The sequence below is a fragment of the Poecilia formosa genome, unplaced genomic scaffold, assembly GCF_000485575.1.
Source record: "Poecilia formosa unplaced genomic scaffold, Poecilia_formosa-5.1.2 Scaffold366, whole genome shotgun sequence".
Lineage (NCBI taxonomy): Eukaryota > Metazoa > Chordata > Actinopteri > Cyprinodontiformes > Poeciliidae > Poecilia > Poecilia formosa.
The window spans coordinates 150,985-168,226 of NW_006800305.1; the positions used below are offsets into that span (position 1 = coordinate 150,985).

A 17,242-nucleotide genomic window follows, 5' to 3' on the forward strand; every position below is an offset into this window, starting at 1 on the left:
TTTTGGATCATTTATGAAGATAATCCAATAAAGCTGCTGGAATGTTCATATTTTTTAATGATGCAACGTTCACGGCTGTCCGGCCGGATACTCTTGAGGAAAAAAAAGGGTAACGAAGGTAGAACTTGCTTTGCAAACACCCGACATTGCTCTTGGTTGCATGCAGTGAAAACACCCAAGGTTCTGCAGAGCGTTGCAGGAAACTAACTCAATTCGATGTGTGAGTCACTTCTTCGTGTGGCTTCATGCTGCAGCTCGGAGGGCAAAGGGAGGCGAGAGGCCGCGGCATCGCTCTGGTGCAACAGACATGTCGGCTGCTCAACAGGTGTGAACTTTATTTATAGGTTTTACAATGAAAGCGTTAATTTAAAAAAAAAAAAACAGTAACGTTTACGAGCCCGGGATGGCGGGGGGGGGGAAACAAAGAAAAAAGGTGGCTCGAGGAAAGTTCAGAACAGGCGACCGCTGACTCATAATCAGTCATCAAAATTTTGAATGTGGGGACTCTGCATCACCCACAGGTGCTTCAAGAGCTCGGATACAACTCAGCAGAATCGTGGTGAAAATTCAATCTGCCGTTTGTTGAGGTGGAAACGTAATGGTGCATGCAGGTTAACGGGAGCTGATGAACGTGAGCTGGAATGCTCAAAGAGTGAAAAGGGCAAAATCATCCACCCCCATGCAAAAAAGATCATGAACTCCCCCATTCATAGCATGCAATGGGGCAAACTAATTTGAGGAGGAAGGGGAGGAGGGCAGAGAGGAATCCAAACCCGGATGCCGTCCAGATCCAGGTCAGGATTTTTAAATGACCTTAAAACACAAAACAGGAGCAAAAGTTCAAATCACATTCTAAGAGAGTGGACTTATGCAGAAATGGAGTGGAGTGCAATGAAAACGGCATGCAGAGTTGAAAAGAAAAAAACAACCACAAATAAAATAGTGCAATAATTCAATCCTGACTTTTGCATCTCAGGTTTTCAAGGAGTTGGTTGAAACTAAACGCTGCCTCTTTTACACCTGACAAGTGAGTAATAATTTTAAAATCCACCGTGTGATTCACTTTTCTGGTCTACAGGCAGCAGCAGCATTTTTGGAGAAGCTGCGACTGCCTCATTGACTTTTATTGACACCTGTACAGACAGGAAAATAAAAGCCATACAGCAGCTGGTTTTTTTCTCTCTTTCTATGGCAATGTTTGGACACAAATCTGTTTTATTCTGCTGGTTTTTAAAAACATAAATAAAGAGATAATTCACCTGTATCAGCCTGAGTCTATCAGTGGCATGCCCTATGCTCGGTCATACTGAGATATCACACCAACCTGAATCTGAGAACTTCAGCACTGGAGAGCATAAAACACCGCCTGGAAAACGCGTCTCCTTCAAGTTTAGCCAGGGTAGAAAAATATTTCTTTTTTAAAAACAACAACAACTCCCGGGTCCTGTCCTCAGTGGGACTCGCTCTCCGTGTGCATGACAGCGGGGAGGTTGTGCTAAAAAAGAATCAGTGTTGAACCAGGCGCTTTCTCCGGCTCTTCTTGGCAGCGCAGCGGACAAACAACAACAACAACCCGGCGTCTGTGTGCCACTGCGAGGGACGACGAGGTCGAGATGGACCGCGATAGGCGAACATTGGTGAGCGGTTATGTCTCTCTGTGAGTGCCGGAGCCCCTGAACGTTAGCTAATTCCGTCCAGCTGGAGGAAACAAGCGGCAGAAAAAACGGAGAGCGGTAAAACCGGCGACATTTAGCTTCATAAAGTGGAGCGGGTTTAGCCGCCTCCAACCGCCGCTGCAACGGTTACAAGTCAAGAGGCGACTTCGGCTCTAGTTCCGCTCCGCGACATCCAACACCGCCGCCGAGCAGTCCGGATAGCAGCCGATAATAAACCCTCGATGTGGACGGAGACGAGAGCAGCCCCGGCGGTAGTGATAGTAGGAGGCGTCCTGTCTGTTGGATGGGGGATTGGCGTCCGGACGGAGCTCCTCTTCTGTTTCTCTTTCTTTCTTTCTTTCTGTCTCTGCCCCTCTCACTCCGTCTCTCCCTCTCTGTCCCCATTAAATTATTAGTTGTATTGACTCATCACTCCCCCCCTCACTGCTCTGCTCTCCTCGCTGCTGCCGCTGCCTGCGCTTTCCCCTCTTTATCCTCCTCATTTACAACAGCGTGGCGGAGGAGGGGTACATTTATTTCTATATCGTTATTTGGGGGGTGAGAAACATTATAAAGCATGAAGCAGAGCCAGGGTGAGGTATTAGCGAACTATGCGATCCGCTTAGTGACCCTCAGAGGCCAGAGGGGGGCATCCAAGAGCACTTTAATTCTTTCAAAAACATATTTTATTATGTATTTGTTGAAACTGTCACTCTGTTGTGACCGTATGGTATGAGACTGTGAAAAAATTTAGCTCCTCCGCCTTCAGTGCTATCTATAAACAACCAATCAGAGCCAGGAGGAGGGTCTTGGTGCTGTCAATCACTCTCTATGTAGCGCTGCAGCTAGCAGAGCCTCAGGCTGATTAGCATGGCCAGCAATGACGGTGGTTTGCTTGTAACTGTAAGTTGTTTCTCCATCATTAGCACATTGAGCAGCGAGTACATGACATTGATTGACAGCACTAAGACCCTCCTCCTGCCTCTGAATGATCGTTTTTGGTCGGAAGTGAAGCATTTCTTCAGCCAGCAATAGTAGCTCAAGGAGAGGATGGTGGAAATCGATCTTTTCACAGATTATCTGTCTCATATTTTTGCTGTCAAAACATGGTGATCGTTTTAACAAATATGGAAAAAACATATTTTTGAAAGTTACACATTGAAGCTTTAAAGGGATAGCTCACATTTTTTAAACTGGGCTTTTCTCAAAAGGTTTTACAAGCCTGAGGCAGGGCCGGCCTAAGCCTTTTTGGGGGCCTGAGCAGATTTTCATTTAGGGCCCCACAAACCAACATGTCAACACCAGATGCTTTATCATTGCTAAGCTATTCAATGTGTATAGCATACCTACTGTCATGAGCCTCATTAATATTTACCCTACATCATACCAGTGTTATTATGGCTGTTGATTTTAACCTTACATGAGTAGCAAACTAAAATAAATATTTGGATTTTGAAATGGAGAGTGGTGTTTAACTGTGTCAAACAGTAACTTCACCTGACAAAAACTAAATTTACAGTAAACAAGATTGTGCTGTTATAACAGCACAATCTTGCTGTTACAACAGCAAGATTGTGAAACTAAAAAAAAACTAAAAATAAAAAATGAAAGTCCGCTGCCAGAGAAGTAAGCTAGCAATATTTAAAAACAAACAAACAAACAAAAGTAGAATGACAGACGATATTCTTGAGAAACACCTACTTTGTCTGCAGACATGCTTCTTTAGGTTTGAGTTAATTCAGTTTAAAAAGTGAAACTTCATTATCATATCTCAACTCTTTTTGTTTGACTGTTATAGCATACAGGTCATGAAAACTCAAAATTCAGTTTCAGAAATTATAATTTTGAACAAAACTTTCAGAATCTGTCTTGGAAGCACGACCCATACCATCAGCTAATTAGCGCATGTGCTAACAGAAACTTCTGGGAGTGTATTTTATTTGTTTTGGTGTTTCACTGTGATAATAAAAATGATGTATGATTTAAAGAAAATAACAAAAAATAGAAATAAAAAGAGTTTTGTCGATTTCAGTAGACTTTTTTGACTATTTTCTGAAAAATAAATCAAGTAAACACATTTGCCCATGTACAGTAAAGAAACATTAGAAAAGATAGTCATAAATTAGTTTCTTATGAAAACATGGGATGTAGTCTTGTACAATAAAACATTTAGTTAATCTAATAAAAGATGTGACTATTATAAAAATAAACGTCTTTGTTTTGCTCATGATCAGTCCACCATAAATCCTTTCACTTGAATTATAATCTTCAAACTAAACAACTTTGGTAAGAGAATTATAACATTCTCTCATCCTGTTCTCTTATAGTGTTTTAAATAATATAGATAATAAATATGGTATACTTTGTTTATTTAAATTTTAAGAATAATCCAGAAATATTTCTTTTAGCACTTTCTGGACAGATTATGCGCTCAATATTTGTTTGCCGCTATTTTTGCATGAATTCATCAATGCAGAGTGGCGTGGAAGCGATTAGCACATAGCAATGCTAAGGCCTTAAAGAATCCCGCCCAGCTTGATTTAATGGCGGCCTTCACCTCTTCTGCATTGTTAAGTCTGCAATCTCTCATTTTTCTCTTTATGGTACTCCATAGTTTCTCTGTGAGGTTTATGAGGTCAGTGAGTTGGCCAGTTAATGCGACGGTCATTAAAGCAGCTACTGGTACTTTTGGCAGTCCTGCTGGAAAATAAAATCAGCATCTCCATAAAGTCAGTGGAGGGAAAGTTTGAAGTGCAGAAAAATGATTCCAGAGACTCCTCTGAACTGAGGATACGATGAAAACACAGTGGAACAACACCAGTGGGTGACACTGCTCCACAAATCCCCACTGAAACTGGAAGATTTCACACTGGATCTCAAGCAACTTGGGTCCAGTGCCTCACCACTCTTTCTCCAGACTCTGGGAACTCAAAATGAAATGCTGAGTTTTACTTTTGGTTCAGTTCAGTCCTTTTTCCTAAATACGTCAGAGTATGACCCATGAAGCATTGAAGCTGCACTCCACAATTTGTGAATCTCAATCAAATTGTTTATTGGGCAGTGCTTCATAACCCTCAACCACAGTTTTTCCTTCCACTAAGCTTTCCACCAATATGCTTGAATGACTTTTTGTGGTCTACCATCATGTCAGATAATGGTTTTTTGTGTAAGCCACAATGTAACAGAGTTCCGTTTTTATTGGTACGATCCAATATTTAATTTCTGAATTTAGAGTTGGTGTTAGCTCTAAGCTATAATCTTTAAAATGAACCAAAATAAAAACCTAAAATCACACTGTATGAGTTTACATATTTCACTTGATGAATTCAGGCTGACATAAATGAACATTTTTCCTGATATTCTAATTTACACACCTTTATGTCTTAAAGTAATTTTCTTACAAGTTTCTGTTAAAAGTTTATGAGCTGATATTATCTTACCTGCAGTAAATATTTCTTTTTGGGGAGGAGGGGTATATATCTGCTCTATATTTAGATTAATCTACCTGACCGAAAGGCAAAGTGTGCATTCTGCAATCTGGAAACAACTAAAATCACAAAAATATCCTTTTTTAATAATCTTTCAACTCTTGTCACATGATGATAATTTACACATGAATTTGAGTTAGGAGGCAGCGTGACTGGAATAATCTTTCTATTTGAAACAAATACTCAGAACGTAAGAGTACTGGATTTGTAGTCTGATATGAAAGTAAAGCAGAGAAAATGTTTTTACTAAAAACTAATTTATTAATTTTTAAACTGCCTTACTTTTCTTTTGGGATGTTTTTCTGATCGGTGATTATTTGTTCCGTTCTCAGTTCATGTTTCACACCAGAAGAATATTGGCGGCGCACCGCCTCCAACCTCCACTTCCTGTCTACATAGTTACTGGTTTCAGACACTTGACACAGTTTAATAGTTCTTGAAATAGCTTTCAAATAAGCTACTAACACGTTTTTGAGACTAAAAGTTGCTTTTCACACAGTAAACATAACTTTTGGTTTTAGCCACTTTCCAGATTAGCACTTTATTCTTTACCTATACTAAATAATTAGGCGTAGGAGGTTATACACTGCAAATAACATAACTGCTTTTATAAGAAACCCCACTGAAAAATACTGAACTATATCTAGATTTTCTAATTTAATAAGAATAAGCCTGACTTTTAATTTGCTCATAATTTTGAGCTCTTAATTGTAAACAGTTTTAAAATGTTAAATATATATTTTTAAAGCAGGTAGGAATTTGAGATTTTCCTCACATGATGACCTAAAATTACTAAGGTTTTATATTTGCTCAAGTAGTGAAACTGAAATTTAGTCTATAATCTAATTGATTTTATTCAAAATAAGCAACATTTATCCGTACTTTTGCTAAAATAATAAAACATTGATAAATGCGTCTTTAAGAATGTTATCATTCATTTTTACACAGTACTATGCAAAATAGAACAAACCCCCACTAACGTTAGTAGACAATTTTAAGTTTTTAATGTGGAAACTTAAACAAGCTAATATTCTCTGTTTAATTAGTCAGGCTGTATGATGAGGTAGCCAGGCCAGTGCCTATCGGGCATGTTGCTACTAAAAGGAGTAATGGGTGTTTATATTTTCTGACTGGACAATTTGTTTTTCCTGTAAGCGTGGAAAAAAACAAACTGTCTTTTTCAAAATTGCTCAGATGCAGCATTTAGCTAGTAGAGGCGAAAATATGACAAAAACATTTTGCAACATTTTTAAACTATAATTTATGTCGAACTGTTTGTTTTTTTTTCTTTTCAGAAAAGGAATCTGACAGTGATATGAACAACTTCAATGCAAATACATTTACGTTGCACCAAAGGCTAGTTTTCATCCAAAAAAAACTGTATTAATTTAACGTGATTTATAGACGATATTACGATCTTCTTTGCTTTGGAAGATTGTCAACTCTGTCAAAAGCAACACAGATATTGACTCCCAGTGGTAAATATTAAGTAAAAGATTGTCTTATTTGTAATATAGCAAGTTAAAACCAGTTTTTTTCTACAAGGTTTAGCTGTGATTAAACCAGTTTTGCACAAGTTACTATAAATAATATAAATATGTGAGCATAGACTCTCTATGCTGTGACGTTTCACAACATGTGAATCATCGCTGAAGGAATTTTAATTATGTTATTATACTTATAACACAACATCCTGATCACAAGTACATCACACATTCTCCACAATTATTATCTGACCTTTCTGCGATGTTGGTGCTAGAGGGGAAAAAAATCAAGATAACTCTGAAAACATAGACCGCCTTCTTTCAAATGCCACGCTGCTACGGTTAGCTAGCCTGCATTGTAAATGAACAGAAGCTGGACGGACAATTTTAGTCGCTTTAATTTTGTTCCCTCTTTTCACAATAGAGCTTTTAATAATATTTTATGAAGATCTTCACTTATGAACAAATAGTGTTGTTAAACTGCTTATTCTGCTTTAATTTTGTAAAATTTCAGTTGCATTAAGCTGCCTCAGCAATCAGCCATCACAAGGTGAATTCTTACACAAATTATGCAATAAACACTCTCCGTAGTTTTGCAGTTATGTTTACATAATGGTAATAATCTAATAGTTTATAAAAAATCTCAATTAGTAATTTATTTGTTACTTGTAGTTTAAGAGTTCAAGTTAAAGCTGGAGTTCACTGCTAGCTTACTAATTAACTATAAAACAATTGATATGGAAAGAATGCATGACATAAAAGTTGCGTGACTTCATGTTTTTATGATGTAAAGCACTTTGAAATGCCTTGTTGCTAAAATGTGCTATACAAATAAAATTTAAATGATTTGATTGAAAAGAACAATTCATTTAAGCATGGTGGCACTGTGGTGGCCAATTCAATGGGTCCCTGGCCCCCATGTAACCTTTGTCCGCCCCTGGAAGAGAGTGAATGTGTATGTGAGAGAAAGAGACCAACAAACAGCCATTTGTTTGGACATATTTCTCAAAAAGTTGAGTTAGAAAGAAAATACATTTCACTCACACATAAACAACTATAAAACCCTACACACACACACACACACACACGTACACACACACACACCGTCGGTGTGATTTCAGACTGTGCACACAGAAATTTTTAATCAGCTTGATTAGAGGGAGGCGGTCCTGCATTTATTAGTGGGCAGCAGCACACAGATGCTCTCACACACACACAGACTCCAAATACTTCAATCTATTAAGGCTGTGTGTTATTTTCATGCTTATGTTTCATTCAAACATTTTTCTGTTTTTATTTTACCTGCATTTATTGTGCAAAAGTGGCCCAGAAATACATTTATATGAGCCAGACATGGAGGAAAATGAGCCACCTTAAAGCTACGATACATATTTTATATTTTGCATATATCCAATCTTATGCTTATGCGTTATTGCATTAAAAGTAAGTAAGTTAAACTTCTTTTTATGCAAACATAACACCTTATAAACTTTAACCTGCGCTCTCCATTATGTGAAAGTAGATTATCCCAAAATATAAGGCGGGGTAATCTCTGTTGACGTTGTCAACAAAAGTCTGAACTGTCAAACATTCAGAAGGACAAAACGTTCAGAGAGCAGCTGGTCGTTGTTGTTGTTACTTGTGCAATTATTTCAGAAGCCTCAAAAAAGTTAATCTGTTGAAACAGACAACAGAAGCACTGATATACTGTTTGTATGTAATTAAAAGGTGGGTTTATAATAACAGTTTACTGTGGGATTATTAATGCTGAAGATGGGCATGCTCAGGTGAGAAAAAGCATCTAAAATGTTGTTTATTTGTTCTCTTGATGTCACGCAAATCTGTAACCCATGTAAGACGAGTGCGCTTTCCTCCCTTAATTGCTGCAACAAATGAGAGGTGAGAAGCCGCGTCTGTCCAGGTCGCGTAAGAACAAAAACAGGAAACCAACAGAACACAGGAAGCCTGCGCACCTATCACAGCGTCAGAACCAGAGGCTCTGAGGCGACCTCACAGGTCAGGCGGGTACGAGTCGCTTCGTACATGTCAATAAATCTTTGCAGGGCACAAAACGAGACCTGGGGGCGGGGGGCGTATAAATCAACTCAGAACGAGGAGGAAGCACTTGAGTCAGCAAAGAAAGGAACACGACGTGATGACTGTAAAGAAAGGCGGTCAGTTCTGGAGTTGAGATGCAATTAAGCTTAATTTGAAAGAGAAACAGGTACAGCAACAAGATGCAGATAAAGTAATACTGAGTTATATCATCAGCCACATGAGAAACCAAATCATTGTTCCGCCCACCTCGACTGCGGGGTCAAAAGTTTGTTCACCTGCAAATATGTTTGTAAAAGGCAGAAGAAGGCTGACACTTTTAAACGGAAAAACTACAATGTGAAACTCACCTTTCGGATCCACAATGGAACAATGGCGTGGTTGACACCTGGTGCAGTGTGAAGTTTTGCGGGGGCGTCTGAATTTAAAACGGAGACCTACGACTGTGGCTTTCTTTGAAAGGAAATGGAAGGAAGACTTTTTATAGACCCCCTCCTGACCAAAACGTCTACAGTGACGAACCGACGCCGCCACACAGATTCACCTATCAATTCTTATCTCGACCATGCTCAGGGTTTCAGAAAACTGCCAACACTGACAGCTAAGCACAGCTGTGGTGTGCAGTGTGGTTACACGGCTGTGCTGTGTGCCGTCGCAGACCAGAATCAGTTCGTTTTCAGCACCAGGCAAGACATTTCAATCAGAAAAATGAGCGATTTCAAACCTAAAATCCAAACAAGGTTGAAGCTCTTTCAGGATAAAACATCTACATACAGCTCTGAAAAAATACAGAACAGCAGCAAATGTTTAGTTTCTCTGATTTTTACATTTTTAGGCATTTTAAGTAACAAAAACAGGCAACAATTCTTCCAAATTCCACATAAAAGTACTGACATTTTTTTTGCAGACTGTGACAAACAGACAACAGACTGAAATAAGTGGTGGGCGGTATGGACTTTAAGTTTTATCACAATATGTCCTGGTGACAATAAGAACTACTCATTACTTCTTTTTTAGGCCTGACTGCATCTCAGCATTCAAAACCCAACAAACGCAAATTCTGCTCTTGAGAAAAATTGTAATGCATTCCTTTGTGTCACCAAGCTGCTCACAATTATTAATATTTAATAAATAAATAGTGGAGAAAATGGTAAAACCAACAACACAGATACTTTTGGGGGTTATTGAGTATTAGCTGGAATGTATTGTAACAATAACTCAAAATTCTCATCATGACAAGAAATTTATCACGATAAATGACAAACGATACGATGAATTCCCACTCCTACCTCAAACAAAAAGCAAACATCACTACAATAATTACTCAACTTTGCTTTCATGCAGCTTTAATTTTATTTTTTTTGCATGTCTGCTCCAGTTCATCACGCCCTCTGCGTCTCCCACTTTGCGACACCTCGACTTTCACAGCACTGCTGCAAAAAACATCATGCATGCTCACATGTTTTCCCACGTTTGACGTCTTCTGCAGGTTTTTCTCCCCCCCTCTTACGTCCCCTTTCCTCCCGGCCACTCTCGGTAACCGAGCGACGGTGAAAAGCGAGCCATTGTCGACAAATGCTCTTTTTCTCTCTGGCATGACGCAAACCGCCGCAGTCATTTTCCACAGCGATTGTCGGGCGCCATCAGAGAGAGAGCGCCGATAACCCCTGCCAGGCCTTGGCACCAGCCAACAGGTGCCGCCACTGCCAGGCGAGGCTTTGGCACCGAGCGCGGCTCGCAGAAACCCTCTGACATCCAGAAGGGCACAGATTTGCACTGAATGCACCACTGAATCAACACTGCTGATTATCAATTAACATATAGCGGTTTTTGTATCTCGCAGAAAAGAGGAGCAAGAAAAAAAAAAAGGCTTTGAAGCAGAGAAAGCTGGTTTTAAAACATGCTAGTCTTGTGCTGTCATAATCACGTTCTGAATGCAGATTTAGCTCTGTTCAGGCCTCTGGACTGCGCAGGCAGGATCTTTTTTTTCTCTTTTTTTCATGCCTGATGGCCACATTTGTAAAGACGTCATGAGAAATGACAGAATATCTGCACCACCTGCAGAGTGTGCATTATCAAAGGTAACGCTTATCTGTGTATCACATTTGGCCTGCTGGGTAAAAGCCTCACGTTTACGTCTCATTAAGCCCATTTCTTTAAAGAAGACACCAACAATCAGCACACAAAGGGGGGAGAACATGACTAAGAAAACACATCACAGTTGGCTCGGCGTCGAGGAGCGTCTTTATTTAGCGCGTCACGCGAAGCCGTGCCGCGCCGCCGCCGCTCGCAGCACGTAGGTGTCTGTGATGTCTTCATGCTCGCCACTTGTGATGCCTCTAATGGGCATTAATACGATTATTTGCCTCCTAATACAAATTAGTCTGAGCGGCAAACACAAACAGCATGGGGGCTAAGCTCCGCCACCGGTTTCGACTCTGAAGCGTCTCCCACAATAACGCAAACATAATGGTGTTATTTATTAGAGACTGCGGAGGATTTTAATAAATCTGTCGAGGAATGTGTCAAAAAGACGCCTCTGTGAGTGGGGGCGCAGACGAGCCTCATACAGACACTGGAAGTGGAAATAAAGTCAAATAAAACTGAACAAATTGTTTTTTTTTCTAATTTCGAAGAAATTTGATCTAGAAAAGTAAAAAGAAATCCCATAAAATTCAGAATTATGGGATCCAATTTGGGTTTGTTGAAATAAATACTGGCATGCACTGCACTGCAAAATCACAAAGTCTTACAAAGTGTTTTGCCTACTTTCTACTGCAAATACATTGTACACTTGAAGTAAGACAAAACTGACTTAAAAGTAACTTTTCAGTAAGATATACGAGTTTGTTTTAAGCAAATAATTCCTTAAAATTGATGAAAAAGTACAAGTTCCACTGGCAGATTATTTCACTTTCACCTGGGAAAAATACTGTGAAATAATCTTCCTGTGAAACCATCAGTATTAAGGAATTACTGATCTTAAAATAGCTCCAATATCTTGCAGAAAAGCTACTTTTGTGTTTGTTTTGCCTTATTTCAAGTATACTAAATTATTCCCACTTGAAACTAGACCAAGAATACTTGGTAAGATTTTGTGTTTTTGCAGTGCGTCTTCCCAGAGAGGTCTATAAAACTCCCCAAAAATTATAAAACACATTTATCACAACTTCCTTAAAAAGACTTTACATGTTGTGGATGCAGATAAGCAAGTAGAACCGTCTGAAAAGAAGGTGATTTTGATCATTTATGTCCATGTTGTGGTGCCAGAGGAAGCAGAAAACAGGAACAGGGGGGGGGCATGATGAACCGAGAGTCAGTTCCCGAGTCTTTAATTGTTTTATAATCACATGAAGAAGACAGAAATAGCAGCAGAGCAAGTGGTCTCCTCCTCGGGTCAGCTGACATCAAGGCCTGACGCCGCTCGGCCTCCGCCTGCCACGCTGCGCCGACAAACACCAGAACCGTTTGCGCTGGAAGACGAAAAGACAACAACAACGTTCTCACACCGCAAACACTCGGCTTCTCAACAGTCACCCCCCTTTAAAGTGCGCGGCGTGCACTGTACACGCTGCAACTCCCACGCATGTACACGAACATCCGCTCGGCTCCGGCGTGCAGGCTGCGCCGCGCCTCGCCTCTCCGAACGCCTCAAAACTCCCCGCGACTCCTCTGAAATCAACCTGTGTCCGAACCGGCCCGCTCTCAGCTCTCGCTTTATTAGATTACAGAACCAATTAGCTGCCAGACAATCAACAGGCATCAGAGGCGGAGCAGTTTCTTTTAACAGAAAATGACTTTTCTGCCACTGCAGGCCGGACGGGTCGGCCTTTCACATGACCGAATAATCAAACTCTAATTTCTGCCTCGTGGATCGCAACAAATTAACAATTAATACAGCCAGACAGGCGGTGAAGGGAGGGGAGTGTCTGTGTGCGTGAGACGGAGGATGAGGAGCTGGCTTTGTGAGCGAGGGGTGAGGAAGGTCAGCATGTCCAGCTGGGGTTTTTTTAAACGGAGCAATCCCAAGGGAAAGAGTTGCAGGTGAGCCAGGAAGTGACGCCTGACAGAAACGGAGGCAAACTGCTCCTGACAAGAGTCTCTTTCTGAAAGATGCGCCTCTTTATCTGTGTTTTTTTCTGTGCAGATTTAATCCCTCGTCACAGGATAAATCATCCATCCCCTGACGAACAAAACAGTTGTTAAGGCAAGTGTGTGTGTCAGGCGGAGAGAATACAGTGTGTTGAAATTGTTTCATTGGGGTACGTGGGTGGGTATTAACAACCTGATCTTAGCGGGATGCGCTTTCCTCCAAATCGCTCCTTTTTTTCCTCCCCCAAACAAAAGGATTCTGGAAAAACCTACACAGATTGGATAAAGACAAGCAGCACAACAAAAGACAATGTGGTTTAAAAAAAAAAAAGGAAGAAGGGAAAATATATACGGTGGGACGTGTAATGTGATTTGAATCGTGAAAAACTTGCATGCACGCATCCTTTAATTGCAGGAAATAAGAAGCAGGGAGAAAAGAAGGCGAGCAGGAGGAATGTCACTTTGGAGGAGCGTGACGAAACCGAGATGACGGACTCGGAGCGCAACTCGCCGAGCCCATTCTGAGGACGCCGAGACAATGTGAGGCTTTTATCAGCAAGCCGAGGAATCTGGATCAACAGTATGCAAAACATACACCAAAATAAATGCAACCAAACATGTTGCAACAGCAGAACCTCGCTGGGTTTTTGTGCTTCCTATAAAAAAATAAAGTTTCACATAATGACAAAATGAGCTGCAGCTCCTGATGCAGTCAGGGTGGCATGTCTGTATCTGACAGCAGAGCTGCTGCTGGTGTCGGGGGGGGTGTTGGTATCTTTCATTATTTCCAGCCCAGGAATGCAGCAATCACTATTAACTCGCCAAGCGCCAAGCTTTTTTTTTCTTCTTTCCCTTCTCCACAAACTAGCTGCAACATGCCGTAGATGAAGAAAATCATTGTTATCTTTCTCCTCTATTAGCAGTCTGACAGAGTTGTTCTACACTGAGGAGCGTGCACACACCGAATCCCCAAAGAGCCACACATTTAACACGGAAAAAAAAAAAAAAAGAAGCGAGACAGGCCTCTTATTTACTGGCGACAGTCTAATAAATACACTTGCTGGCGGCTAAAACAGGTATTTACTCCACTCCCTACCGCAGGTATAATTTCACTGTTTGCTGAGCTGTTATTTTGCCACAGCGATAATTATCGAGGTGGCAGAGAAGGACGATTAATGGTTTTAGACGAGATATCAGCCTCAGCTCTAAAATCTCTGCAAACACCAGAGAGATGAAGGGGAACATGGAAGAATTTCAGGAGAAGTCTCAACTCAGAGAGGGAGATGGAGGCGGAAATTTAACATTTTTAGTTGAGGCTTTTTCTTCCTTTTTATTTTTAGCTTGATTGAGATGCACCAGCCATTTGAAGTGGGATCAGAATCAGCTTTTAAAATACCAAACAGTCAGTTTTTAAAAAAGGAACAAATCACAGCCAGCAGCATGTATGTTGATACAGGTTTTTTAGTTAAAGAAAAATCCAATAAAGCTTAAAAACATATGATTTGGTGCATAAATCTAGATTATGTATTAAATTCATTACTTCTGATAAACAGCACGCAGCTCCTTTTTTTTTCTCTTTAACGCGTCAAAATCCTTGGAGGAGAAAAAACCCTGATCCACAGGTCAAATACATATTTTTAAAAATCTCATTTTCCTTTTTTATATCCATTAATTGCATTAAAAAACGTAAGTTTTCTGTCAGTAAGTGCATCAACTGACAGCATGCACTTTAAGTTTGACTAAAATCACGTGAAAATCTGGAGTATAAGACGAGTTTTAATGATTTAATTTAGAAATTTCTTCATTTTGACTGATGGATTCTAAACTCTGGCGTCTATCACTAAACCTGCAGCACATTTTCTGACTCTTATGTTATAAAACTCAGAAACAAAATAGGACTTAAAAGAAAACTGGACATTTTAAGTCTACGTTTTAGGAACTGCAACACATCAAGCATAAAAGGAAAAAATATACTGCTGATTCTTTTTTTTTTTTTTTAAACTCTTAATGAGTTTTCCTCGTTCAAAACCAGAATAGCAAATAAAAACAGGAATCAGTTTTGGCCTGGAAAACCCAGACTGGTGCATCTCTACTTTGAGGTGTGAGTTTGGGAACAAATAAAAACAAAATAAAACAGAAAACAGAACCAAGCGCTGGGTTTTTAAATTTTTGTTTTGTCTTGTGTTCACTAATTGGTCCCTCGTGTTCACGGGAACAGACTCTGGAGCTCAGCAACCATCAGATGATCCCCAAAGAACGCAGTCCGAACCGATCCCAGACGCTGGCTGGGATCACGGCTGCACAAACGCCTCGGCGCACATCACGAGCCGACTTCCTGCTCGTACACTACTACGCTACAGTAAATGCAACGTGCTCTGGTTTCGATTAGTCGTAATGAAAACAAAACCAAGACGATGAAGAACAAAGGTTGTACCTGCAAGTTAAAAGAAGAAAGAAAGAAAGAAAGAAAGAAAGAAAGAAAGAAGGAAAGAAAGGTGGAAACCCTGCAATTGTTTTCCCGAGATCAGCCCGCTGACTGTAAATCACAGAGCGGTTATTGTAAGAAGAGAAACGGGATTTTATCACATGGTTAATAAGCTGTGACAGATGTTTTACTCTCCGCCGCTGCCGCATCGTTGTGACCTGGCAGTCATGTTCAGCCATCCTCATGTTCTGATTCTTATCATTCCTGCCAAGCAAGTTTACAGATTTCGCCAAGCATGTTGACGTGTCCGCCTGGGGACACGTGTGTGTGAGTGTGTGTGTGTGTGTGAGAAAGAGGTGCATCTTTGTGCCACTTTCCCGACCACAAACTGATAAAAAGTGGTTGAAGAGGAGCTCTCTCTCTCAAAGCCGAGGAGTAATACTGAGAAGTTGTTCTTCTCGAGGCTTTTCGCCTTTGTCAGAAGGCTATGTTACAAGAAGTGACACATGGCAAGCCTGAGACAGGAAAAGGGCTCTTTGTGTTGGTGTGTGTGTGAATTGCTGCTCTCAACGGTACTGACCAGATAAGCCACAGCACCTTGAGCTGCCAGAGATCTGCAAAGATAAAAGGAGAAAAATCACCGGTTCTTCGCCATGATCCGTTTTCTCACATGCAAAAGAAAGTGCCACGCTTTATCTCACCGGTGCACGTTCGCTCGCACGATTATTCATGAAAATCCCCGACTAATAGTCCAATCTGACACATCTGCTCGGGTCTCTGAGTCATCGGGTCAAACCTGCATTTCTGCTGACGTCTATTTATGAGCGATCTTGATTAAGCCAGTGGCCGAGCCGCTGCCTGTGTGAAATGTCAGCTTTTTTTTTTCTTTTCTCTAAAGGAGCAGACAGTGAAACCTTTAAAAGGCTGCACACCACAGAGCAGCGGTGCCCACGCACAACAGAAGACGGCAACACACACTCCTATCTGCCTGTCCAAAAAAACACACACACAACCTGCACAGTGTTCTGGTTGTTAATTCATCCGCACAGCCACAGGGGAAGAAGCAGCATCTCTGCATCTCACTGGACTCGCTGACACCCAGTCAGACTGACAAACTTTTACTGCTGTGACATTAAATTAAAAAAAGTTTGACTCAAGCAGCGAAGAGAAAGAGTGAGCAGAGGAGAGACGATGAGGTGAGTCCAGGACGCATAAAACTTGAGTTGTAAATACAAACATTTGCTGTCTTTCCACATAAACACTGTTATTAGTTTTCTCTTAGCACATGAATGTCAGTATGCTCAAACACTAAAATGTCAAAATATGCTTCACCTGTTTGATCTGTTACCCCCCAAAAAACTCCATATTAGTTTTACAACCGACCTGATTCAATAAAATCTCTTGAAAATGTAAACATCAGAATCCGTCCTCGTTTTTTTTACAAACAGCAGCATCACTTCTTCATCTTAAAACTCAAAATGTGACTCATTTTTTTCACAGAACAGACGATTCAGATCAAACAACGTCTGAAAGATTTCACGGTTTTTCAGTGGGAAGGAAATCAAAATATGAAGAACAATTATTTCAGGATCATTTTTAAAGTGAGGCGGAAACATGAGGTGACAGGTGTGCAACATTCACCTGACTTTAGTCAACTTTCACCGAGTTTTCTGGCTTTTACAACTTTCTGAAACAGAAATGCAGTCCTCTTATATCGCTTTTATTTTATTCCTTATATTGAGTATAATTTCATGAATGTGCAGCTATGTCACTTCAAAACATCCACCTGCCTAAATAAGTGAATTTCAGTGAATACATTTTAGATTTGGGAAGAAAATATGCGCAAAAGTTGATCATCCTCATTTAAAGGAGACGCACCTTATTTGTTTTTGTTTTGTTTTTCTGATGGTGAGACTTTAAATGACCCCGATCAGCTGAGGGCGGCCATGTGCGGCTGTGTGGCTCCATACCTTTAAAGTCAGCAGCCGCTCGACCTCCTGTTTTCCATCAAAAGTTGAACAGCCTCCCCGTTTCAGCGCTCCA

At 40.5% G+C, this 17,242-nt stretch overlaps 1 protein-coding gene and 1 long non-coding RNA gene across 2 annotated transcripts in view; one reads left to right on the forward strand and one right to left on the reverse strand.

Annotated features, from left to right (window-relative positions):
* The window catches only part of satb1b (SATB homeobox 1b), a 74,652-nt gene extending 72,374 nt beyond the window's left edge, over positions 1 to 2,278 (reverse strand). The window contains exon 1 of the mRNA XM_007574979.2: positions 1,325 to 2,278. The gene's annotated coding sequence lies outside the window, so the exon portion shown is untranslated. The remainder of the gene's footprint in view (positions 1 to 1,324) is intronic.
* On the forward strand, positions 1,550 to 13,458 carry LOC103153892 (uncharacterized). Its single transcript, XR_477858.2, has 2 exons — positions 1,550 to 1,637; positions 13,190 to 13,458. It is a non-coding gene; the product is annotated as an uncharacterized LOC103153892 (long non-coding RNA).
* Positions 13,459 to 17,242: the final 3,784 nt, after the last annotated feature.